This window comes from Mastigoproctus giganteus, chromosome 1 (assembly GCF_048544385.1).
Source record: "Mastigoproctus giganteus isolate SK-2022 chromosome 1, ASM4854438v1, whole genome shotgun sequence".
In the NCBI taxonomy this organism is placed as follows: Eukaryota; Metazoa; Arthropoda; class Arachnida; order Uropygi; family Thelyphonidae; genus Mastigoproctus; species Mastigoproctus giganteus.
In genome coordinates this window covers 242,035,381-242,058,087 of record NC_143575.1, presented here as the reverse complement: position 1 = coordinate 242,058,087, position 22,707 = coordinate 242,035,381, and the positions used below count along the sequence as shown (strand labels likewise).

At 39.2% G+C, this 22,707-nt stretch overlaps 1 protein-coding gene across 3 annotated transcripts in view; it reads right to left on the bottom strand.

Moving 5' to 3' along the window:
* The window catches only part of LOC150091707 (uncharacterized), a 191,953-nt gene that overhangs the window by 65,353 nt on the left and 103,893 nt on the right, over positions 1-22,707 (bottom strand). The gene's annotated exons all lie outside the window — the stretch shown is intronic.

Genomic DNA, 22,707 nt, shown 5'->3' with positions numbered 1-22,707 from the left:
AGTCTTTCTCATGTTCCGCGGAACCAGTCTCGAACAATCCAGGCGGTGTGGCATGGCGTATTATCCTGCTGAAAGACAGCACCGGCAGACAGAGGGGAAGACTGTTGCTATGAAAGGGTTTACCTGGTCAGCAATGATGTTTATGTTGGTGGTAGATGTCAGAGTGCCTGGCACATGGATGATCAGACCCAGTGTATCCCAGCAGAACATCGCCCAAAGCATAATACTGCTGCCACCGGCTTGTTTTCGTCCCACAGTGCATCCAGGCACCATCACTTCCCCAGGTAAACGATGCACGTGTACCTGGCCATCCACATGGTGCAACAGGAAACATGATTCACCAGACCAGACGACCTTCTTCCAATCACTCAAGGTCCAGTTTCAATGCTCATGTGCCCATTGTAGGCGCTGTCACTGGTGAACCATGGTTAGCATGGGCACTTGGAGTGGCTTGCAGCTATGCAGCCTCATTTTCAACAGGGTTCAATGTACTGTGTGTTGTGACACATTACTCCCATCACCAGAATTCCAATTATTGGCAATTTGTGCCACAGTCGCCCTTCTGTTGCCATGTACCATCTGGATGAGCCTTCGCTAACCTCGAGCATCAATGAGCTATGGTCGTCCAACACCTTGCCGGCAGTTCATGGGTTTTCCTCCTTGGACCACTTTTGGTAGGTACTAATCATGGCTGACCGTGAGCATCCCACCAGCCTACCGTTTTGGATATGCTCTGACCCAGTCATCTGGCCATTGTCAAACTCGCTTAAATCCACTGCCTTTTCCATCTGAAGAACAAGAGTAACACTGACCCAATTGTCTGGCCATTACAATTTGGCCTTTGTCAAACTCGCTTAAGTCCGCTGCCTTTCCCATTTGAAGAACAAGAGTAATACTGATTACCAGGTGTTTTTTACACTGTGTCCTGATCCGCGCCTTAGTTCACCCGCAGTTGCTTCGATTTGCATAACAACTCGCTGGTCATAATGTTTTGGCTCATCAGTTTATAATAAAATGATGCATTACCCATGCTTAAACAGCCTTTTCATACTCTGACATTTAGTCAAGAAATATATTTAGATTACTCTTAATTTTATTTTCAATTTTTCAGATAATCTACTCTACAAGAGACAGCTTCAATACAAGGGAAGGTGAACTGTGTCTTCTAACCAGCAGGGCTAAAGTCCATATGAGTGGTTGGAAGAAAATTTACACCTTATGGAAAGGAAGAACTGCACAAAAAATTCAAACTGGATGAAGAAGTTTAAAGAGACTGTGGTATCTGTTGAGGAAGCTTTACAACAAAGCCCACAAAAATCACTAAGCATTTCTGGAACTCTGTGAAATTGCACAGGGGACCCTAAAAATTCATCAAATTCTGCTGGAAAAGACTACCATGCAAGGTTAGCTTTCTGTCATGAATTCAATGAAAACTTTGAAAATGGCATAATATCTCTTGTCAATCTAATGTTTAATGATGAAGCAACGTTTCACATTGGTGGCAAGGTTAATTTCTGTATTTGGGGAACAGAGAAACCACAAGAAGTCTGCGAACATAAAAAGGATTCCTCTAAAGTAAATATCTGGTGGGCTCTGGGAAAAACACATAATTGGTCCTTTCATTTTTGAAGAAATAGTGGTTAATGGTGATGGTTATCTTGCAACGCTTAGGACTTTTTTTATTCCTCAACTAAGACAATTAAGAACTGAAACCAATATGGTTTTTCAGCAAGATGGAGCACCCTGCCACTTTGCTCAGAATGTTTTAAGAATTTTTCAAAAAATGCATTGCAAAAGTGGCATAATTGCTTGGCCACCTCTCTCTCTCTCTCTCTCTCTCTTACCCAATTTGCCCCACTGGACTTTATTCTAAGGGGTTATGTTAATAGCGTAATTTACTCCTTAAAACCTTGCTCTTTAAACAATTTTTGTATCAAGATCATAAAAGCAATTAATGCCATAACTGAAACTCAACTGGAGAACGTGTTTATGGAATTTCAAAACTGTTCTATGCTTTGTATCACTAATTACTGAGGTCATATTCACTCTTAACAATCTTATGACTACATATCCTAAAAACTAGAATAAATTACCCTTCCAATGCATTTCACAGATTGTTTTATCTTATGCAGAACTAAGTTATTGCAGTTTTAAAGTGCATAAGGACTTATGGACAATGTGTACTATCATCTATCAGAAAAAAAAAATAAATACCAAAATTGTATTTGGATCTGCCCAGGCCATCTAGATCCATTTTACATTATAGAATAAAGACAAGAATTCAAGCTTTATAAACTTGAGCATTCTTTATATAAAGAAACAAATATTTTATCCAACACACTCTTGATGGCATTCTCTCACTCAGTGTCTCTCACCCTCATGTGTTGGATAAAATAGTTGAGCAAATTGTTCAGATTACAGCTGAATAATTTGCTCAACTAGCTGATCAATATTTGCTCTTATTTATTTCTATTAGCAAATCTATGTCCAAATGAGAAGGGTTTCAGCCACCACATAACAAAGATAATACCCTTGTATCTGATTAATATATTAATCACCATAATGTTAATAAAAAATAGATTCCTAGGGGACTCCATATATTTGGACAGAGAAGACGGTAAGGTTTTAACCATATAAATTTTTTTTATTAATTCCACATATTTATTTGTGCAATCTGTTATAATTTTGAGTACAAGAATTACCTCAAAGATATATGAGAGACCATACATAAAATAAAAAATAAGACATTATTCTGAGCTTCTTGATGAAATAGTTGAAAAACATGTAACAGCAGGAAGAAGTCAAACAGAGGTTAAGAAAGACAAGAGGCATTTGCTGCAGGAAGAAGGATTCTTCCCTTCCTACATTATAATATATATGCAGGAAAAGAAGAATTTCCTTGTATATTAAGTGAATACATAAACCTCTTATATATTACTACTTCTTAAGTTGCCTCAGTTTTGTGACTGGTAGCTCAGCAGTAATTCCTTCCATTCTTCTCTGCTGTGCTGTTAGCCTTCATCTTTCACGTGGTAAGAATTTATTTCTGTACTTTCCTTTAGTTGTTCAATATAGCTTATCCTTGGCATTCCTATTGTTCTTTTCCTTCCATCATTCCCACTAAAATTCTTTTTGTTAAGCTACTTCTGTTGAATACTAAATATATATCCTTGATACGACATTCCTGTAAGGAAAGGTTCTAGGGCAGAACATGTTGACAGCAGTTGTTTCTTGTGCAAAACCTGACAGAAGCACAAGACTGTCCTTAAGAAAACTGAATGTCTGCTAGGGTATTTCTTTCATGGAATTAATTTTGTGCTCAGCAGCCATCCCTGGAATTCAGAACACAGCTGCCATACATGCTTTTTGTATGGCAGGAAATAATATATATGCAGTGTGTTCTTCCTGTGTAAATTGAAGTGTTCACAAGGAGCACTTCAATTTACTGCCTCTACAAGTGAAAAGATTTATTTTTAAACAAAATGCTCAGATTAGACTTAAATTATTGAATAAGCTAAATTATTTAATATTTATCCAGGAATTTGCCAATTTAAGTTTAGAACAACAACTCCACAGAGGTACTTTTTAATATAGTTCCTCCTTATTAATTATAGAAGCAATATCTCCTGTTAACAAGTACAGTCCAGGCTGAAAAAAATTCTACCCCTTGAGCCTTGCACAATCCCTCCAGGGCCGAATTGATCGACAGGGCTCTCATCATATACTCCCTCCTATCGTGTCTGGGCAGAATTGCAGACACTTTCAAATTCAACCCTAATTCACGGCTTTTTTTTCAACAGTGACCTGTACTTGCTAAGTAATTCCGCCGGTCTCCTACTCTTAATATCATTAGTGCCAACGTGTACAACTATATCACCTTTTGTGCCCTTAAAAGATGATATCCGCTCTACAACGTCATCAACCTTTGCCCCTGGCAGACATACCCTGGTCCTATTCCACCTATCCTTTTTACAAAGCATGTTCCCCGTTTCCCTGACAATAGAGTCACCAACAACTACTAGTTCCTGTGGGACCAGCGCATTCTGCCTAGGGGGCTGCCTCTGTGTTGCCTGATGACCAAGTGCAAGCTCTGGCGTTGATGTGGGCAGCTGAGAGCTTGATGGGGCCCCCTCAATTTATTTCCTTCGAGGGCATCCACCCTGTCCTTCAAGCTCTCATAAAGGCCCATAACAACGCTGAGTTGTCGCCTGATTTCCTTGCACTCCTTACATCGTGCACACACAAAGACATCCCCCTTGGCAGTATCATGTCCAGTACCTGACTGCTCCGCAAACATCAAGCAAACAGTGCATTTTAAAAGACTGTGATTCAGAGGGCAACTGCCCCCCTCAGTTCTCCCCTGAGCCACAGCACTCCCATTAGCTTGAGCCTTTTGCTTTGCTGCTCTGGTCTGAGTCATGATTCCGATTTAATTCAATAAAATTTCAATTTCAGAACAAAATTAAATCCTTAAGTTATATCCCAAAACAGGCTGTATTATAACGCTATATTTATTTTTTCGGTATCGAGTGTTTTCTACGAGTTCCCTTTATACAACTTCCGTATCACGTGTACCACTATAATTATGTATTAATTATTTGTTATGGTTAAGTCGTTTTATATATATATATAGAGTTAAAAGTACAATTTAATTGACAATAAAGTTTATCAAGATTAATAGATTTACTGATTAATTGACAATATTATATTATGCACTATACTACACTAAGCTTATGCTATCGTGTAAAAATGGCGGGAATTCACGAACGGTACTTCTACGGACTCGTAAGTATTGATTAGCTTCCAAATCTCGCTATCTCAATTTAGTTGAGAATAAACTATTTAGAATAAACTAAGGATCCTGACTAGGTCTATAATCTACTTATAGAAGATAATTTGATATAACAATTGGTTAATAAATCGACTAAATTTGGTTAAAAAAAAAAAAAACCTCTCGTTCAATTTTTAACACGTGGATTTGATACCGTTACCGATACTAAGTAATACCTACAAAATCTCTGTCTAAGTTAAACTTTAAACTAAGTATCGTAACTAGGAATATAAAGCTACTCTAGAAAATAAGTTAATATGCCAATTTAAGCTAATAAATCAGAAAATAAATCAGGAAAAACTTCTGTTCCAAGAGCGTCAAAGAGCTTCGTCCGCACAGGCTACTCTCGTTCCCAAACTCTTTTGAAACTATCAATAAATATAACAAATAACTACTACTGTAAACAGTTCATTGATGGCAGCATATCCTGTAGAGGTAAGACAATCTTCTGATGCTGCCTTGAAACAACCCTCAAAACATATAGGTCCTTCATACTCTTTGGTCTCTTGCGTGAAAAACTAAAAACATATAGAGATGTGATAAAAAAAAAAGTTAGGAGACTGAATTAATATTTGGTAAATGATGAAGCTTATAAGCTATTTAGATGGAAATCCTTAAAGTTGTCTTCTTGATATTGTAACTTTTGGAAGAATTCCTGATAGGCTTCATTTGGAATTCCTAATTAGTTCCTGCATTGCATTCTGAAAAATTTCCTCAGTCATTCCAAATCTATGGCCTTTCAAGGGGACTTTAAGCTTGCGAGGGGTAGGGGGAAATCATGGGAACTAAATACAGGAGGGGGAACCAACCCAATGAAATGATTTGCAAGAAATTCTTCAATGGCAAGTTCCAAGTGTACAGGGAATACAGTGCCAATTCCCCGAAGCTCACTTTTCTGGCCATTTTCTATGAACTGCATCATGCAATCACTGTAGAACTGTATTGTAGTATATGTGGTTCAATGTTTTATCACAAGGGAAAAATTTGTATCAAACAATAGCCTAAGAGTAAAAAATATGGTAAGCATGCACGATCTTTGTATTTGATTGAGATTGTCCATGCTTTTTTGGGGGTTGTAGAAGACTGAATCTTCGCACTGAGCGAACTGGGTCTTTGTTTCCGGGTCATAGCCATACCCACAATTCACCACCAGTAATGACAGAAGAAACAAAGTGTGATCAGGAGCAGCAGCATGGTGACAAAGATCTGGCATGTCAGACTTTGCCACTCTCTGTGACTATCAGTGAGGATGCAAGCTATAAACTTTGGTGAAACACATCACATTATAAATCTTGTGTTAGAACTGATTGATATATCTCATAAAAAGTGCCAATTTCAGTAGTGACCTCAAGTATAGTTAAACACTGTTCACTCCCAATCAGATTATGAACATATGTGACCGAATTGTGGGTTTTTGAAGTTGAAAGCCTTTAAACTTTCGCATCATTGAAAAGCCTCTGAATGCCACATAGCATCTTCTCCAAAAGTGGTTTTTACACTTCATGAATGCTATTGCACTTTTTTCCTAATTTGAAAGAAAATTTGATGCAAATTTTATGCTCAATAAAATCATTCTTCAAATGTGACACAATGGGTAAAATACCTATTCAAAGCATGCATCAGAATGACTCAAATAAAGGGATGAGCCACGCATTTCTATTTCTAAATCTCTATGTCAACCTGTACTGTTGTATTAGCCCTTCTGGCCTTCCAGCCATGAAGGGCTTATACAACAATACTGTTTATTTTCTCATTGTACAATAAAGAATATTTCAGATGAGTCACCAAAATGTTACAACTCACCACAATGCCTCTTGTTCCACTTTAAAGAAACCAAAAGCAAGAAGGACAATACAGAACTGCAATCAGTGGACCCATACAACCTATTAGGGAGACTTCAACCTGAATCTCATATATTATAAATCACGAACTGGCAATATGCCATGCCGAAACAGATTTCTGAGTCATCATCTGGATGAGCGATACATGTTCCAGCATTTCAGAGAAAGTACAAGGACTTTAATATGCTCAACTGGTTCTGAACAAGGATCCAAACTACAACCAAAACTTGACAGTGCAATACCAGGTAATGAAGACAACATCATAAAATGGCCATTACAAAAAGCAATTCCTGTGGTTAAAGGAAATCGCCTTCAATTTCAAGAGAAAGGATTATAGTGGATTGAGTTATTTCTTGTGCTCTTACTGTATAAAAGTTGGAACATGTTGGGATCATGGGTAAGACTCAGATGGACTGAGTCTTGCCCATCAAGGGAGGCCAGTGGGATGATCAATACTCAACCACAGCAATGTCTTGTGTATTATGTTCCAGTTGCTTATCAGTCAGGATTATTATTACCATCTCTTTCTTCTCTTAATAGGTTTTTCCAATCCTGCGATAGGTACTGGTACCAGATGCATGGGGTGGTTGTCATGTCCGGTTACTATTATTGGTCACGGAATGCTCTGACTATTCTACAGGAATTCAGAATTGCTAGGTTCTTATGAAGGCACTTTGGCACCAGGCTGGTGGTAGAGACAGTGATTGGGGTGATCATTACTTGTTCCATATGCCATTTATCTGACTTTCTGTCTTAGGTCCATGTACTTCCTGATCTTTTCATCATAGGTTTTCTGGAGGTTGCTGGTGTTGGGCACTGCTATGTTCATCAGGTAGATAGCCATTTTCTTCTTGTTGATGAGGGTTATGTCTGATTTGTTGTGTGGGATTATCTTGTCCGTTATTATGGCTTGCTCCCAGTATTTTTTTGTAAGTAGGGGGTCTCTAGTATGGCCTAGGGTTTGTACTTTTAATATGGTACACTTTCTTTGATCAACTAGTATTTTTGCAATAGCATCTGTGTATTATCCTGGTGACCTGGTCATATTTCTGAGTGTACTCTGCCAGGGTGATCAACCTGCATTCCACAGTGATGTACTGAATCATTTCTGGGGTGAGGTGACATTGCTGACATGTGTCATCTGTCACTCCAGGGTCCTTGGCAATGTATTTCCTGTAGTTCTTGGTGTTGATTTTATAGTCTTGGATAGCGAGCCTGAATCCTTCGGTCTCAGGGAAAAGCCTCCCACTCGGCCATCTTATCTATGTAATCTTGATGGAGGTCACTGTAGTGTATGCCATGGAGTGTTTTCATCTTTCTGTCTTTGTTTCTTCTTCTCTTCTCTTATCCTTATTATTATTAATTTATGATAAGCTGAAACAGAAAAGTTCATTAGAACCTACAGTAAACTAGTACTATGTAAGGGTTGAGAAGACATTAACTGCTGCTATCACACCTGCAGATTATAATTTTCAGGAACAAAAACTTCTAATTTGAGAATGTTTAGTATATTTTTGATAATTAATACATAAAAAGAAAGGCTCCTTCAAAAAACAGAAACCAGCATAGTCCTTAAATCATGCATGGATTTTATCAGTAAGTTATTTTATAGGTCATGAATGGATTATGTTGAAAAAAAAAAAAAAAAAAAAAAAAAAGGAGTGAGTTAGGGTTGAATTTGAAAGTGTCTGCAGTTCTACCCAGACCCAATAGGAGGTAGTATATGATGGGAGCCTTGTCAATCAATTTGGCCCTGAAGAGATTCTGCAAGGCTCATGGAGGAGAATTTTTCTCAGCATGGTCTGTGCTTGTTAACAGAAGAGAGTGCTTCTACAGGGATGGGATACAATTAAATAGAAAGGGTTCAAGAATATTTGCTGATGCTATCAGTGCAGTGTTAGGCGGGTAGGAAAACTTCTAGCTTGGGGGATACACGGACTAAGAGATTAACAGTAGCCAATGGCAGAGATGAAAGTGATTCTTGCACTGTTTCTATTGGAATTAATAGCAGCTCGGAAAACAAGGTGTTACTCATTCCAATGGGGATTTCAAGGACTGCTGGGAAGTCATCGCAGAACAAGTAAATACATGAGCTGTGTTAGGGTAACTAAGGGCAGAAACAGATGCATGTATACTTGCATGTACACCAATGCTAGGAGTTGAGTATATAAATTTGATGAATTTGAGGTGCTGATCAAAACACCAAAGACAGACACTGTTGGGATATCAGAGAAGTGATGTCACACAGATATAAGGAATGCAGGATTGGAACTGGTGGAGTACAATGAGTTCAGAAAGGAAAGAGAGGATAGGAAGGGAGGATGGGACTATAGTGTTAGTTAAGAAACATAAAAATCTGAGGAAGTGCATCCAGTTGATATGGGTGGACAGTGCAATGCTGAATCAGTTTGGTGTGACATAAGCACTGGGAAAGCAAAATTGACAGAAGGACTGTGTTATAGTCCTGATGAATCTGATGAGTACAATGAGCAATTGTGCAGAGAAACAGAGTGGCCCAGTAAATCAGAATGCCTTATAATGGGGGATTTTATCTTTACAGATATTGAAAGGAACTTGTGGGTTGGTCACTCGCACACTAGCAAGACTTTTGTGGATTTATTGAATGACTGTTTTCTACAGCAGCATGTTTGAGAGACAATCAGAGGGAGTAATATGCTTGATCTGATTATCGGAAGTGATTCTTTATGCATGTCTGCCAGGAGCAAAAGTTGATGGCGTTGCAGAGCAGATATCACCTTTTAAGGGCACAAAAGGTGATATTGTTGTACATGTTGGAACTAATAACATTAAGAGCAAGAGATCTGCAGATTTACTCAACAGGTACAGGTCAATGTTGAAAAAAGTCGCGAGTTAGGGTTGAATGTGAAAGTGTCTCCAATTCTGCCCAGACACGATAGGATGGAGTATACGACGAGAGCCTTGTCAATCAATTTGCCCTAGAGAGATTGTGCAAGGATCGAGGGATAGAATTTTTTTTCAGCTTGGTCTGTGCTTGTTGGCAGGAGAGACTGCTTCTATAGGATGGGATACACTTAAATAGAAAGGGTGCAAGAATATTTGCTGATGCATCAAGGCAGTGTTAGGTGGGTTGGAAAACTGCTAGCTTGGTGGGGGGAGGACAGACAGACTAAAAAGTTAACAGTAGCCACAGGCAGAGGCAAAAGTGATTCTTGCACTGTTCTATCAGAATGAGCAGCAGCATAGAAAGCAAGGCAATGTGATTTCCAGGACTGTTTGTTTGTGTGTTATTTGGTTTTTAAGAGCATTAGCAACTAAGGCCACATTGCTCTGGGATTTGCGGTGGTCATTCCCTGAACTTTCCGCATCCTCTGAATTTGGTGGTGATGGGCTCGAACCCCGGTCTAATCAAGAAGCATGTGCTACGCACTGCTGCTCCTTCCCACCTGGCTACAGAGGCGCCATTTCCAGGATTGTTGGGAGTCATAGTGCTCCCAACAATATAGGCCTGATGAGTACAATGAGCAACTGTGCAGAGAAATAGAGTGGGCCAGTAAACCAGAATGTCTTATAATGGAGGTTTTAACTTTCCAGATATTGACTGGAACTTGTGGGTTGGTCACTCGCACACTAGCAAGACTTTTTTGGATTTATTGGATGACTGTTTTCTACAGCAACACGTTTGAGAGGCAACCAGAGTGAGTAATACTCTTGATCTGATTATCAGCAGTGATTATTCATGCATTAAGAATTTGCAGATAAAGAAACCACTGAGTGACAGTGATTATAATGTACTGATATGGGAATTAATTAAAGATGTAACTATCATCAAGGCTAAAGCAAAGGGCTCTTGCTTTCGCAAAGGTGACTACAGGGGTCTCAGAGAGTTTTTAAATTCTATACAGTGGGATCAACTGATGTCACCAAAGATGAATTCTAAATGGAAAGCCTTCAAGGACTTAATCTTGGAGGCTACTAGGCTTTTCATTCCAACTAAGAAATACCGTTCAAGGTTCAGGCCGAAATGGATGTCAGATGAATTAACAAGGCTCATGGCAGAGAAGAAAAATATATGGGATGCATATAAATTATCAGGTGAAACAGAAGCCTATGGCAGATATAAGCTTCTGTAATCAAGTCACAAAGGAGGTTAGGCAGGCAAAGGCAGATTACAAGAAATCTTTGGTAAAGGATGCAAAGAAAAACAGCAAAGACTTCTTTACTTATGTAAACTCTAAAAGGAAAGGGATGAATCAGATTGGACCACTTAACATGGATGGGCTGACTATTGATGATCAGGCTAAGGTAGCTGATAAACTGAATGAGTATTTTGCATCTACATTCACACATGAGGAGTTATTCAATGAGGAGAATGCCAGATGTTTATCAAATTCTAACAGGGAACTAAGTGATTTTCTAATAGCTGAGGTCAAAGTGGAGGAGAAATTGTTGAAGTTAAACATAAGGAAGGCACCTGGGGTGGACGGGATCTATCCAGTTATATTACCTTGGACTCAGGGGAGGTCCCCATGGACTGAAGGTGTGCAAATGTAACATCGATTCGCAAATGGGGGGGGGGTTCACAAGTAACTACAGACCTGTTAGTTTAACTTGTGTTCCGGGGAAAATAATGGAGTCACTGGTTAAAGAAGCATTGCAGGATCATCTAGACGAGACTGCAGTAATAGTTAAGACAGCATGTGTTTGTTAAAGGGAGGTCTTATCTGAACAGTCTGATATCATATACTTGGATTTTAGGATATTGATACTGTTGCACATGGAACACTACTGTACAAACTGGAGAGGTATAGCATTAAAGGTAAGCTGCTATAATGGATAAAGGGATGGTTAAGTGGGAGACCACAGAACGCTAATCAATGGACATTGCTCTTCGTGGACTAATGTTATTAGTGGAACCCCGGTCTAATCAAGAAGCACATGCTTCTTGATTAGACCGGGGTTCGAGCCCATCACCACCAAATACGGAGGATGCGGAAAGGTCAGGGAATGACCACCGCAAATCCTGGAGCAATATGGCCTTAGTTGCTAATGCTCTTTAAATTAGTTATTACTGCCTTTGCCTGCCCCAACACCAACACCCAGGTTTTGGTGTTGGGCCCACTGTTGTTTTCTGTATTTATTAATGATATTGATAAAAGTATATCAGCCTTAATGTCCAAGTCTGCAGATGATACGAAGGTTGGTAGGGTTGTTAATGACAGTACGCTATTGCAACAGGATCTAGAAAAGTTGAGCAGATGGGCTCAGAGGTGGCAAGTGAAGTTGAACATTGACAAATGCAAAGTACTGCATATAGGTAGCAGTAACACCAGAGTAACATACTAACTGTGCGGTACACTCGGATGGTGGAGAATGAAAAAGACCTGGGAGTAATTGTGCAGTCGGTCAGGTAAGAAGTTTTCTGAACAGTGCAGACAGGCTGCCAGAGCAGGTCATGGAGTTTTGTCAATGATATACAGGAATTTTATAGCAGGGATAAGAAGGTGATTATCCCCTTGTGCAAGGCAACGGTCAGGCCACACCTTGAGTACTGTATACAGGGTGATTCACTACCAGTGCGACAAATTTGCAGGAGGTGTAGGGGGCACAAAGACGAATTGGAATCACATAGCATTGCAGGGTCTGAAATGCCTTCATCATGTGGTAGAGGACGTTGAACGGGAGGTCGCGTGAACAGCAATCCCGCTGGAAGTCAGCATTTGCAAACCGGTTCCCGAGGCAGTAGGATGTATGAGTATTCAAGCGTTGAACTGGCTGACATGCACCTCGCGTATGGAGCTGCAGATTGTAATGGGCGCGTTGCTCTGTGCTTGTACCAGGAATGTTTGCCACACAGGCGTGCTCCTCATCATAAGATTTTCGCACGTGTGCACAGAAGGTTACGTGAGACTGGTTGTTTCACGAGAGGTACCATGAATCGAGAGCGAACAACGAGGACGCCAGACAATGAGGAGAATGTCTTATGTCTTGCAGAAGGCAATTCGAGTACGAGTACTCGAGCGATAGGCCAACGATTGAGTATTTCCCAATCCACTGTATGGAGGATACTGTCAACAAACCAAATGAGTTCATACCATCTGCAACACGTCCAATCATTGGAGCCTGTGGATTATCCACTCCGGAGGACTTTTGTTACTTGGTTTCTTCAACAGAAATGGTTCGCAAATGCTGACTTCCAGCGGGATCGCTGTTCACGTGACCTCCCGTTCAACGTCCTCTACCGCATGACGAAGGCATTTCGGACCCTGCAATGCTATGTGATTCTGATTCGTCTTTGTGCCCCTTACACCTCCTGCAAGTTTGTCGCACTGGTAGTGAATCACCCTGATAGGTCTTGGGGGGGGTCTCTTTTTAGAAAATGATGTAGAACTGCTAGAACGAGTACAGAGAAAGGCAATGAGATTGGTGAATGGAACAAAGGGCTGATCTTATGAAGAATTGTTTAAGTTCTGCAAATTGCAGTGTCTGGAGACTAGGCACCTGTGAGGTGATCTGATTTAGGTGAATAAGGCTTTGAATGGTTTGAGCAAGCTCAATTGCTAATGGGATTTTTTCTCTTGTCCAGATTAATCACCTGATGGGACATAAATTCAAATTGAGGAAAGACAGTTGTAGAATAGATGTGTGAATATTTACCTTTAGCCAGCAGGTGGCTGATTGCTGGTACAAACTTCCATCTGCCTCTGTGGAAGCTGACAGCTTAAATAAATTCAAGGCAGAACTAGACAAACATCTGGAGTGAATGGATGGGTGAAATGGGAAGTTTTCTTTTTCTTTCTTTTTTTTTTTTTTTTTTTTTTTTTTGGCTGATGCTGTTTAAGCTTGCTTTCTTGCATGATATGCCTCTGCTAATGCTAATTATACCATTAAGTTATTTCAGAGGTATCCGTATTTAGCTTAACCACAAGAGGAATATCAAGATTGAATCTCATGAAGCCCATAGGATTCAATGAGATTCACTGAATCCTATGGGCTTCATGAGATTCAACCTTGATATTCTCTGATATTTTATTTGTGTCTCCTGGTTCTCATCTCATATATGAGGGCAAACAGACCTTCCTCATTTCATTTACTCAATCAGATCATCCCTTAGATGTTTAGTTGTAAAACTTTACAGCCCCCCCCCACCTCTTAAGACATTCTTTATATATGCATTGATTTTCACTCATCACTAATCTGGTCACCCTGCTTTGAACATTCTTCAGAATGTTATGTCTTTTTTAGGTGTGCAGTGTCTAAACCTGAATACAATAATTCAAATGTAGTCTAACACTGTCTTGTGAAGGTTGTCTAAATCATGGGCAGAATACCTAACCACCTGTTTACACTGGATGGAAAGTCTTTTGGTCTTCAACGACTTTTAGATTCTCTTCCACTAGCTTATAAGTGACTCCAGGGTGGACAAATTTTTGTGAAGGGATTCACAGAATATGAAATACAGTGGAACTTCTCTATCACGAACTTCTATGTAACGAATTTCTCTATATTACGAATTTTTTCGCCAAACATTGCACCTTGAAACGAAATTACATGTAAAATTAACCCCATATAATGAAGTGTTAGTCTCTCTATAACTAATTTTAAAAAAATTAGTAAAAGCATTTTTGAACATTTTCAAGCATTTACTGCTACACAGTTGCTCAAATATACTGCCTCCTTCCTTCAGAAATTGCACATTAGCATATGGAATTAAATAATCATCCTTTTGGTGAACACTTGTGGCCCGTAACAGGGTCTTTGTTTCATTTTTGTTACAGTTATTAAACCAAATGGGTTTTCTTAAAAGTGGTCTTAAACTTTACAATAAATAGGGTAGATTTGTAAATTGATGTTGGCTAAGGGGAAAATGAAATTCGCGGTAAACCTTTAGCATGCTGCGGCGGCAATACACAGAATGCTACTATAGTCGGTTTTTAGTAATGCCTACTGAGTGACATTCACTTCTCACCTCAACTGTACCACGTGACCTTCATGTCAATCATTATGATATGTCCGTTCTTGTCTAACTGGACTCCCAGTACATGGTTTTCATAAATTTTTACTATTTATTTATTTTTTTTTTTGGTGATCAATCACATAGGCTATATGCTCGTTTTTTTTTTTTTTCCCCCCTCTGAAAAGTAACATACAGCGTACATTAATCATAAAATTTCTTTCATATATTATGAATGAAAGCAGAATAAAAGAAATTCACAAAGTCGTATATTTCTTCAAAGTGAGTGATACTATTGACTTGGCAAGCGAATGTCATTGAATAGGCGGTACCTGTACTAATAATTCACTATATGGCCAGAGCAGCGAAGTTTGTAGTGTATGTATCGGCAAGAGCTGCAGTCCAGTAATTTTTACAATTGTGAAAACAATGTCGAAGAGAAAGTGTTTAAGTATTAATGATAAAGCAAAGATTATGATATTGACCAGGGTTTTAAGAAAAAATATGTTGCAGAGAAATATGGCATACCTGCAACCAGTTTATCTACGATTTTAAAAAAATCGAGAATCAATTTTAAATGCAATTGAAGGAGGAGCAGACAAGAAGCGAATTAAGTATATGAAGATGTTGATAAAGCTGTTCTAAAATGGGTGCAAATGATAAGTGAAAAGAATATCCCAATATCGGGCCCAATAATTAAGCAACAAGCTCTGAAATTTGCACAGTCCCTTGGACATACAGAATTTAATGCGAGCACTGGGTGGCTAGATAAATTTAAGAAGTGCCACAGAATTGTAGAAAAGGTTATTTGTGGAGAAAGTGTTAATGTAAGCGAAGAAGATTGCAACAGTTGGAGGAACAATACCTTAAAGAAGATTTTGGAAGAATATGAGCGTAAGGATGTTTTTAATGCTGATGAAATGGGTTTATTCTTTAAATGTTTACCGAATAGAACACTTGCTTGGATGATAAATGTTTTGGCAGAAAACAAAGCAAAGAAAGAATCACTGTGCTAGTTGGAGCAAATATGACAGGAAGTGAAAAATTAAGACTTTTAGTCATCGGAATATCAAAAAACCCAAGATGTTTTAGAAACACAAAATCTTTGGAAGTTGACTACACCTTTATTAAAAAAGCATGGATGACAAGTGATATTTTTGAAGAATGGATATTAAAACTAGACAAGCGTATAATAAAAGAAAAAAGGAAAATCGTGTTGGTAACTGACAACTGTCCGGCACATCCTGCCATTATTTCTGCCAAACTTAAAAGTGCGAAGTTGTTTTTACCACCAAACGTAACGTCAAAACTCCAGCAAAATTTCATTATCGAAGAGAATAATAATGAAGATTGTCAGTGCTTTATCAGAAAATACAAACTTGGAGGTTACAATTAACCGTAGAGATTGTATCTCGAACTGGCAAAAGTTTGGACAAACGATGTCACTGAATACACTATTCAAAATTGTTTTTCGAAAGCGGAATTTGCTTTGAATACAGAAGTCGAACAACGATTGGACAAACAAGATGAACTGCCCATTTCACAACTGAAAAACTTTTGGACATTATTAGAATCGTCTGGAAACATCAAAAATGAAATAACACTGGATAGTTATGTTTATGTAGATCACAGCAGAACATCCAAATGAAGATGAAATACTGCTGAACAGTGTTATATGCGATCATGATCACAAAGAAATTAACGATGACGTTGAAGATGCATCAGAACAACCCGTAGCAAAGCCAACTCGCGAAGAAATGATTAACCCTTTTAAAACGGTTCGTATGGGTCTACAGTTTTATGAAAATGTTCCTGATAATGTTTTTAATGCTCTGAATAAATGTGAGGTTTTCTTTGAGAACCAGACAATTTTTTAATTGTACTGTGGAAACGAAAATTACAGATTTTTTTAAATGCGTGATACTTAACACCGAAAATTGTGTAAATGTAATTTAAATAAGTATGTTTTTGAAATAAAATACATTAAAAATAAATGTAGATTTGTTTTCATTTTCTAATTAGATAACGATTTCTAATAAAAAAAGATATTCTCTGTATAACAAAATTTCTCTATAACGAATTTTTTCGCCAGATTTATCGAATTCATTATGGGAAAGTTCGACTGTATATATTTATGTGGTTCGGGCAAACTTTGCTTTCACTATAACTCTGTATAATGTAATAGTAGTACTAGTGGTGGTGGCATGTGATGCAAGAAAGCAAGTGTATGAGCTTATGCAGCATCAGCCAAAAAAAAAAAAAAAAAAAAATATCACACCATTCCCTCCAAATGCCTGTCCAGTTCCTCCTTAAACAACCTATCAACTTCCACAACGACAGATGGAAGTTTGTTCCAGCAATTAACCACTCGCTGGCTAAAGGCAAATTTCCGCACATCTATTCTACATCTGTCTTTTCTTAATTTGAAGTTATGCCCCCTTAGGTCCACTTTTTATCTGAACAAGTGGACGGATCCCATCAGAATTCAGCGTGCTCAACCCATTCAAGGCCTTATACACCTCAATCAGATCACCGCGCAGATGCCTAGTCTCCAGCCACTGCAATTTGCAGAAATTAAGCCTCTCTTGGTAAGAGGATCCCTTCATTCCCATCACCAATCTTGTTGCCCTTCTCTGTACACGCTCAAGTAAATCTGCATCCTTCCAAAAATGAGGCCTCCAGCCCTGTACGCAGTACTCAAGGCATGGCCTGACCATTGCCTTATACAGAGCGACAATCACCTCCTTTTCCCTGCTAGCAAAATTCCTATATATCATTGACAAAACCCCATGTCCTGCCCTGGCAGCCTGTCCGCATTGCTCATAAAACTTCATATCTGACTGCACAATTACTCCAAGGTCTTTTTCATTTTCTACCACCTTAAGTGTAGTACCACACAGTTGGTACATTTCTCTGGGGTTACTTCTACCCATATGCAGTACTTTGCATTTGTCAATGTTAAACTTCAGTTGCCACTTCTTAGCCCATCTGTCCAAATTATCTAGATCCTGTTGCAGTTGCACACTGCCATTACTGTTATTAACAACGCTGCCAACCTTTGTATCATCTGCAAACTTTGACATTAAGCCTGATATACCTTCATCAATATCACTGATAAATACACAAAACAACAGTGGACGCAACACCGAACCCTGTGGGACTCCACTAATAACATTAGTCCATGAAGAGCAGCATCCATCGATTACCACCCTCTGTCTTCTCACACTAAACCATCCTTTTATCCATTTATGCAACTTACCCTTAATACCATTCTGCTCCAATTTGTACAATAGTCTTCCATGCGCAACAGTGTCAAAAGCTTTCCTGAAATCCAAATATATGATATCAAAATTATTTTTTGCATCCAGTTCCTTTGGAACCACATCATAATATCCTATCAAATTTGTCAGAGAAGACTTTCCCATAACAAACCCATGCTGTGTCTGAATTATTGCTGCAGTCTTGTCTAGATGATTCTGCAATGCATATTTAACCAGTGACTCCATTATTTTACCCGGAACAGAAGTTAAACTAACTGGTCTGTAATTACTCGTGTCACCCTTCAATCCCCCTTTGTGAATTGGGGATACATTTGCACATCTCCAGTCCATGGGAACCTTCCCTGAGTCCAAGGATGCTCTCATAATTATGGCTAAGGGTTTGCTTAGTTGCTTTGCCGCCTCCTTTAATAGAACTGGATAGATCCCATCCACCCCAGGTGCTTTTCTTATGTTTAACTTCAACAATTTCTCCTCCACTTTGCTCTCAGTTATTACAAAATCATTAAGTACCCTGCTACAAATTGATAACCTTGTGGCATTTTCAAACCTTAATAACTCCTCATGTGTGAATGTAGATGCAAAATACTCATTGAGTTGGTTTGCTATCTGAGCAGGATCATCAACAGTTGAACCATCAATATCAAGTGGAACAATCAGATTCATCCCCTTTCTCTTAGAGTTTACTGCTGGTAGTCATTGCGGTACAAGTAAACACATGGGTTGTGTTAGGGTAGCTAAGAATAGAAACAGGTGCATGTATACCTGCGTGTACACCAATGCTAGGAGTTTGGTAAATAAATTTGATGAATTTGAGGTATTGCTCAAAACATCAAAGGCAGATATTGTTGGGATATCAGAGACGTGGTGTCACACAGATATAAGTAATGCGGAACTGGAATTTGGGGAATACAATGTGTATAGAAAGGATAGACAGGACAGGAGGGGAGGAGGGGTCATGCTATTAATTAAGAAACACATAAAGTCCAAGGAAGTGAAGCCAGTCGACATCGATGGACAGGGCAGCGTCGAGTCAGTTTGGTGTGACATAAGCATAGGGAAATCAAAATTGAGAGTAGGAGTGTGCTATAGGCCTAATGACTCTGATGAGTATAATAAGATATTGTACAGGGAAATAGAGTGGGCCAGTAAATCAGAGAGTCTTATAATGGGGGACTTTAATTTCCCAGATATTGACTGGAATTTGTGGGTTGGTCACTCGCACACTAGCAAGGCTTTTGTGGATTTATTGGATGACTGTTTTCTACATCAGCATGTTCGTGAGGCAACAAGAGGGAGCAATACTCTTGATCTGATTATCAGTAGTGATTCTTCATGCATTAAGAACCTGCAGATAAATGAACCACTAGGTGGCAGTGATCACAGTGTGTTGAAGTGGGATTTACTCAAGGAGGTAACTACCATCAGAGGTAAAGGGAAGGGTTTTTGTTTTCGTAAAGGCGACTATGATGGTCTGAGACAGTATTTAAATTCTATACAGTGGGACCAACTGATGATGTTACCAACAGCAAACTCAAAATGGGAAGCATTCAAGGAACTAATCTAGGAGGCTACCAGGCTTTACATACCAACTAAGAAATATTGTTCAAGGTTTAGGCCTAAATGGTTGTCAGATGAACTAATGAGACATGTGGCAGAGAAGAAAAATGCATGGGATACATACAAATTAATGGGTGACATGGAAGCCTATGATAGATATAAGTTGGTCTGTAACCAAGTCACAAAGGAGATTAGGCAGGCAAAGGCAGACTATGAAAAATCCTTGGCAAAGGATGCAAAGAAAAACAGAAAAGAGTTCTTTACATACTTGAACTCGAAAAGGAAAGGGATGAATCAGATTGGTCCACTGGATATTGATGGTTCAACAGTTGAGGATCCTGCTCAGGTGGCTAACAATCTAAACGAGTATTTTGCATCTACATTCACGCATGAGGAGTTATTCAGGAAGGAGAATGATGTAGGTAAAGTAAACATTGGCAGTGAGCTGGATGATTTTGTAATAACTGAGAGGAAAGTGGAGGAGAGATTGTTGAGGATAAACATAAAAAAGGCACCTGGGGTGGATGGGATCTATCCAGTTATATTAAAGGAGGCAGCAAAGGAAGTAAGCAAACCCTTAGCCATAATTATGAGAGCTTCCTTGGACTCAGGGGAGGTACCTATGGACTGGAGATGTGCAAATGTGACCCCAATTCACAAAGGAGGTTCAAAGGCTGACACAAGTAATTATAGACCTGTTAGTTTAACTTCTGTTCCAGGTAAATTAATGGAGGCACTGGTTAAAGAAGCACTGCAGGATCATCTAGACAAGAATTCAGTTATAGCTCAGACGCAGCATGGTTTTGTTAAGGGCAGGTCTTGCCTGACCAATTTGATTGGATACTATGATGTAGTCACAAAAGAACTGGATGCAGGGAATAACTTTGATATTATATATTTGGATCTTAGAAAGGCTTTTGATACTGTTGCACATGGAAGACTGCTGCACAAATTGGAGCAGTGTGGCATTGGAGGCAAATTGCTGCTATGGATAAGGGGATGGTTGAGTGGCAGAAGACAGAGAGTGGTAATCAATGGACACTGCTCAACGTGGACTAATGTTATTAGTGGAGTTCCTCAAGGTTCAGTGTTGGGTCCGTTGTTGTTTTCGGTGTTTATGAATGATATTGATGATGGGATATCAAGTTTAATGTCCAAGTTTGCAGATGATACAAAGGTTGGCAGGGTCGTTAAGGACAATACTGACGCTATGCTGCTGCAACAGGATCTGGACAGGTTGAACAGATGGGCTGAGAGGTGGCAAATGAGGTTTAACATCGACAAATGTAAAGTGCTGCATATGGGAAACAGTAACCCCAGATCAACGTATCAACTCTGCGGTACTACACTGACAGTGGTGGAGAATGAAAAGGACCTGGGGGTAATTGTGCAGGCAGATATGAAGTTCTCTGAGCAGTGCAGACGAGCTGCAAGAGTAGCTCATGGTGTCTTGTCAATGATAAAGAGGAATTTTTCTAGCAGGGATAAGGAGGTGATTATTCCCTTGTATAAGGCAATGGTAAGGCCACATCTTGAGTACTGTATACAGGTCTGGAGGCCTCATTTCAAGAAGGATGTAGAGCTGCTGGAACGGGTACAGAGAAGGGCAACAAGATTAGTAAATGGAACAAAGGGTTGCTCTTACGAAGAAAGGCTTAAGTTTTGCAAATTACAGAGTCTGGAGACTAGGCACCGGCGAGGTGATCTGATAGAGGTGTATAAGGCTTTGAATGGTTTGAGCATGCTCAATGCCAATGGGATTCTTCATCTTTCTCAGAATAATCACCTCAGAGGGCATAAATTCAAATTGAGGAAGGACGGATGTCGGATAGATGTGCGGAAATTTGCCTTTGGCCAGCGGGTGGTTGGTTGGTGGAACCGACTTCCATCACTGGTTGTTGAAGTTGATAGCCTAAACAAATTTAAAGCTCAACTGGACAGGTATTTCGAACGAACAGAGGGGTGAAATGGGAGTGGGTTTTTTTTTTTTTTTTTTTGTTTTTTTTTTGGCTGATGCTGAATAAGCTTGCTTTCTTGCATCATATGCCTCTGCTAATGCTAATGCTAAATCCTTACTGTTTTCTTAGCATCCTTTGCCAAATTTCTCGTAATCTGCCTTCGCCTGCCTAACCTCCTTTGTGACCTGATTACAGATCAGCTTATATCTGCCATAGGCTTCTGAGTCGCTTGATAATTTATATGCATCCCATGCATTTTTCTTCCTTCTCTTTTACGAGTCTCATTAGTACATTAGATAACCATTTAGGCCTAAACCTTGAACAATATTCTTAATAGGTATGAAACTTTTAGTAGCATCCACGATTAATTCCTTGAATGCTTCCCACATTGTACTCCCCAAATTCCAGTTCTGCATTCCTTATATCTGTGTGACACCCCGTCTCTGCTATCCCAACAATATCCGCTTTTGATATCTTGACCAACACTTCAAATTCATCAAATTTATTTACTATACTTCTGGCATTGGTATACATGCTCCTATTCCTATTCACCCTAACAAATCCCATATACCCACCTATTTCACGATGACTGCCATCCATCCCTGAAACCCCCCAACATCCCTTGCTCCAGGTCACTACTTATTCTAATAGAAGTTGTGGAAGAATCACCTTCACCTCTGCCTGAGTATACTGTTCAACTATTAGTCCTTGTATCCCCCAAAAGCTAGCAGTTTTCCGATCCATCTAACACTGCCTTGATACCATCAGCAAATATTCTTGCATCCTATCCCTGTAGAAGCAGTCTCTCCTGTTAACAAGTACAGACCAGGCTGAAAAAAATTCTACCCCTTGAGCCTCGCAAAAGCTTTCCACGGCCGAATTGATCGAAAAGGCTCTCATCATATACTCCCTTCTATCGTGTCTGGGCAGAATTGTAGACACTTTCAAATTCAACCCTAATTCCCGGCTTTTTTTCAACAGTGACCTGTACTTGTTAATTCTGCCAGTCTCCTACTCTTAATATCATTAGTGCCAACGTGTACAACTATATCACATTCTGTGTCCTTAAAAGATGATATCCGCTCTACAGCGTCATCAATCTTGTTGTGGTGCAACCGTACTGTATAAGTCGATTTAATTAGTCTTGATATTAATTTTCTTAAACTTTTTCTAGGTTGAAGTTTCATACGTTCTTATTTCAAGATTAATAAGTAAAATATTTTATAATCTTAAGAGAGAGTACATTTTTATTAAGACCTTTTAATGTTGTAACTGACTAGTATAAAACATGCTTAACAAGCAAGTT